Source organism: Eptatretus burgeri, chromosome 14 (assembly GCF_056783735.1).
Source record: "Eptatretus burgeri isolate ZD-2024b chromosome 14, Ebu_testis_v1, whole genome shotgun sequence".
Classification (NCBI taxonomy): Eukaryota; Metazoa; Chordata; class Myxini; order Myxiniformes; family Myxinidae; genus Eptatretus; species Eptatretus burgeri.
The window spans coordinates 14504309-14509388 of record NC_140974.1 but is presented as its reverse complement, the minus strand read 5'-3'; the positions used below and the strand labels follow the sequence as shown (position 1 = coordinate 14509388).

The 5080-nt window shown below is 43.1% G+C and overlaps 1 pseudogene; it reads right to left on the bottom strand.

The window, feature by feature from the left end:
* Positions 1-3817: 3817 nt before the first annotated feature.
* LOC147012694 (uncharacterized) overlaps positions 3818-5080 on the bottom strand; it is a 1702-nt pseudogene continuing 439 nt past the window's right edge.

Sequence of the window (5080 nt, the reverse complement as noted above, 5' to 3'; positions counted from 1 at the left end):
AGGGCAGAAAAGAGTGAGTGGAGTCATCGGTGTGGCAGAAAAGAGTGAGTCGAGTCATCGGTGTGGCAGAGTCGAGTCGGGTGGTGAAGTCATCGGTGTGTCATCGAGTTGGGTTCTGGAGTCGGCTGAGAAGAGTTGCGGAAAGAGGCAAGGAGCTCGGGTCCGAGGCGAGAAGGACGGCGGTTGGCGACGAGGTCGCGGTGTGGGATCGCTCGTTGTGGGACCCAAGCCAGCCAGCCATTCTCCCTCCCCCAGGGCATCAACAACTCCCCCTTTCCCCCGCGCTGAGATAGTGCAACAAGGGGGCCCCATTCCCACCCCACTCCAAACGTCGTGCCAACAAAACCCGCCAAGGAGCACGGAGTCAGGGCACAGCCACGCGGCCACATCTGCAGCTCGTCCGCCAACGCGTCACGAGGACGCGGGTAGGGACGCCCCCCGGTCTCGCGGGCCTGGCCGCTCCTTCAGGTCATGCGTGCATATTGGCCTTCAGGCCCGTCTGCCCCCTTGTCTATGAGGGTGGCTTCTTTCCATTGCTTTTGAGTAAATGTGTCTGGTGCCGTCTGTAAAGTAGAACTGTATGTGTTGCCGTGTGTGCACGTAGTTGGTAGTAACTCTGCGTCGTCGTTGCTTTTGTTTTGATTGCTATATGTGCATTTTGACTGTTTGGCTGTATATGTGTGCTTTCCGTGTGTCGCGTAATAAATGTGCTTTGTGTGAACTGTTTTCCCGTTTCGCCGTCTTTTCTTTATTGACCCGCCATCCTGCTTCACGTAAAGGGTTCGTAGTGGGCTTAATATGCCCGGTAATTAATCGAAACCGTCGAGGCCGACGATAACACCGCTCGGTTATCACTGCAGCATAGAACGGACCGCTTAAGCGGTTCGTGTCCGGATTCGGCCTGTGGCGTGGTACGATCGCCCGGTCGACCATCTGCGTAGGTACTTAGGTGGATCGAATTTGGCGAGCAACCCTATCCTGCGCGGGTGGGCAATTGGCACGGTCGTGGTGGGGTTAAACCCCCAACCGTGACTAGCTCCCGGCGTTGTTCCGAGAGGGTCACGACTGAATTATCCGTCTGGTGGGCGACGCAGTCGCAATTCGAGTGACGCGGCCGTTCTCACGCCGGCGGGCGCGAATTCGCAACAATATATTAGGGTGGTCCAAAAAAGTCGAAAAAAATAGAATATTGCTCCACAAGGTTAAAATTATTTCAATATGATCCAATAATGCGCATAATTTTTTTTAGCTTGATCGAAGATGATTTAGAGGTCGCTCCATATGACGACTTTTAGTCTCATGACTTGAATAAATTAGGGTATGGTCAGGTATGATTATGGGTACTTCTGGATGTCCGAGGTGGAAATGGAGTGCATTTTCGAACTCTATGGGGTCAATTTACTCCAAGAAATGACTGCACCGACATTGAATTCACTACCATTTCGAAAATATGACCTAAAACAATATTTATCATGAAACGAATTTAACCAACTCATGAAACTAAAAGTCGTCATATGGAGCGACCTCGAAATCACCTCCAATCAACTTTAAATTTTTTTATGCGCGTTATTGACTCATAGTGGAATATATTTAAGCGTGTGGAGCAACATTCTATTTTTTTCGACTTTTTTGGACCACCCTTATATATGTATGCATATGTATATATATATATATATATATATATATATATATATATATATATATATATATATATATATATATATATGTATGTGTATATGTATATGTATATATGTATGTGCATATATGTATGTGTATATGTATATGTATATATGTATATGTATGTGTATATGTATATATATGTATGTGTATATATATATATATATATATATATATATATATATATATATATATATGTATGTGTATATGTATATATATATATATGTATGTGTATATGTATATATATATATATATATGTATGTGTATATGTATATATATATATGTATGTGTATATGTATATATATGTATGTATATGTATGTATATATATGTATATGTATGTATATGTATGTATATATGTATATGTATATATATGTATATATGTATATATATATGTATATATATATATATATATATATATATATATATATATATATATATATATATATATATATATATATATATATATATATACACACATATAAAAACGCGAGGTGTGTTAAAAAAGTATCCGACCTTTGTTCATAAAAAATACTCGTATCCAGATACAACAAACTTACACTAATCTCCTTAAAAGTAGTCCCCTTGGGCTGCCACACACTTCTCCCAACGGTTCTGCCACTGTCGGAAGCAGCGCTGGAACGCCTCTTTTGGGATGGCACGCAGCTGATCCGTTGCATTCCGCATAATGTCTTCTCTGGACTGAAATATGGTCCCTTTCAGCGGCATTTTCAGCTTGGGGAAAAGCGAGAAGTCACACGGAGCCATGTCGGGAGAGTAGGGAGCCTGACGAAGCACAGGTGGGTTGTGTTTGGCCAGGAAACTCTATCAAATGTGAAGAATGGGCGGGTGCGTTATCGTGATGGAGCTGCCAATTGACTGCTGTCCACAGGTCCGGCCGTTTGCGTCGCACAGCATCACGAAGGCAACGCAGTATATCTTGGTCGTACTCTTTGGTGATGTTGTGCCGTGTGGTGCGTACTCATGATGAACCACGCCACTGGAGTCAAATAAGATGGTCAGCATGACTTTGACATTGCTGCGGACCTTCCTTGCTTTTTTTGGCCTCGGGAATGTTGGATGCTTCCATTGTGATGACTGGAACTTGGTTTCTGGGTCGTACCCATAAACCCAGGTCTCATCGCCAGTGATCACTGTGTTGAAGAAGTTGGGATCGCTGTTCACAGTCTCCAGCATGTCCTGTGTGATCTCCAAATGGAGTTGCTTCTGCTCGATCGTTAGCAGCTTTGGCACGAATTTCGCTGAGATTCTCCTTAAGCCCAAATCCTCAGTCACAATGGAATGAATAGATCCAATGACGATCTCATTTTGGGATGTTGAGGGCCTACCAGAACGTGCTTCACTTTCCACTGATGTGCGACCATCTTTGAAGCGGTTGTACCACTCTTTTATCTGTGTGGTGCCCATTGCTTCGTTCCCAAAGGCCTGTTGAATCTTGCGGATCGTTTCCACTTGGGAATCGCCAAGCTTTACACAAAATTTGATGCAGTAGCGTGGTTTAAGTTTTTCCGCAATTTTGTCAAAAACGAAAATCCGACAGCGCTCACTCATCGGCGGTCTGTCAGTGACTGACAGCTTCTGCAGGTGGGAAAATAATCATGCATAATAATTAGGATCGCCAACGTACGTGCACCAAACCACACCTCCCGAGCTTCATTTGTTTACGCACAAAAAATTAAGGTTGGATACTTTTTGAACACACCTCGTATCATAGATTCCTATAGAGAAGGACTGGAACCTCCCATGCTCGGGGTTTGTAACTTGAGTCTGAAGGATTAACTTGAGTCCGGGGCTAAAATCACTTCTAGAAGGGCTAGAAACACAATCTTGGGATCCATATAGGGGTTTTTGAGGACGCCGAGTTCAATAGTCTCATTTTCAACACCACCTGAGGTCATCTTCAAGGTCAAAAGGTCATATATCAAGGTCAAATTACTGAATTTTGGTATTCTTTGCCCGTTTTTGTGTCTAACTCATAAACGGTGAGAGATGGCTGATTGTAATAAGATGCAAGTGTGTGGAGCTGTCAAACTTTGATATTTATTGTCATCTATCGTATTACCTAAACATTATCTGCATGTCACAACACTATGCCTATTACAACGATGTCTATGTCTATCACTAGTTGGAGAGCTTTTCTTGCCTCCTGAGGCATTCCAAAGCTTTTTCTTTGTCACTTACATTGAGGACATGAGCTTTCAATAAATGTTAGCTGAAGTAGTACATGCAGCATTACTACTAGCTTAAGGTGCATCGACAGAGGATAACAGCTCAGCAAAATGAAATCGGCAACGCATTTTAGTCTTGTCATACAAATTATAGGCATTATGTACAAAAAAGACGGTTGACATAGTCGGCACACTCAATCCACCTCTATTCAAATTATCTAGAAACTCAGATGACACCTCGTTACCATCTTCATCAACAATGATCTCCTCCATACTAGTGCTATCGCCATATTTATGAACAAGGTGTCCGGCCAAATAAAGTACTTTATGCTTAAGGACATCGTCAGACCCCAAGGGATCCTGAGTGTCTTGAGGAGTAATCTCGTCAATGAGTTCACTTCGCTCATCTGGATTTATGGAAGTTGTACAGTTCTTGTCGCAATCAATCACACAAGAACTAGATTCGGGCATAATGTCATGCTTAATGAGTGTTTGCAAATTTACAATTTTAGCTGCAGCCATAATGTCAACTACGTCAATGTAGAAGTTTCCACCGCTCCTTTGCCTGGCTTGGCCCCAAAACTTTTCCAAGCCTTCATCTGCAAATATAGCAGGAAGAACGTAGTCAAAGTCTTTCTCTGCCAGAAGTAATTTGGCGGCATCCACATTATTACGTATGGACACAGTGAAGGCTTCAGCAGTTTGCTGAGTTAGCTTAAGGTTATGACCACCACCTCCTTGCCATGCGCAGGTAGATATAATTTGGCAGGCCTGCTCCAGCCAAGTGAAACTTGTAGAGTCTGCTGTCCAAGGCTGTCTGGATTCGTCGCGCAGATGGATAGCTGAGAAACGGTCTTTCACGTTCATCATCTTGAATCACTCACTCATTATCTGGGTGAGTATGATTGTGCCTTCTCTGATGCCCAGTGAATCATTGAAGGTCTTTAAAGCAGCGACAGTCTTGTCATTGAACACTTGGCATACCAATGGTACGCTCTGGAGTTGAAGGGGCTTGGGGAAAACAGTGGTGTGCGTCAGCTTAGTTAAGCAAATAGGAGTAGCACGGTCGATCTCTTAAACCTTCTGAATATCACTCCAGTAAACTTTGTACTCATTACCATCTACGACAAATGAGAGTGTCTTCCCATCAACAGTAATCCAGTTGTTGCGAACATTTTTGAAGATGTGCACGTAGTCGTACACTAAGAACATAGAT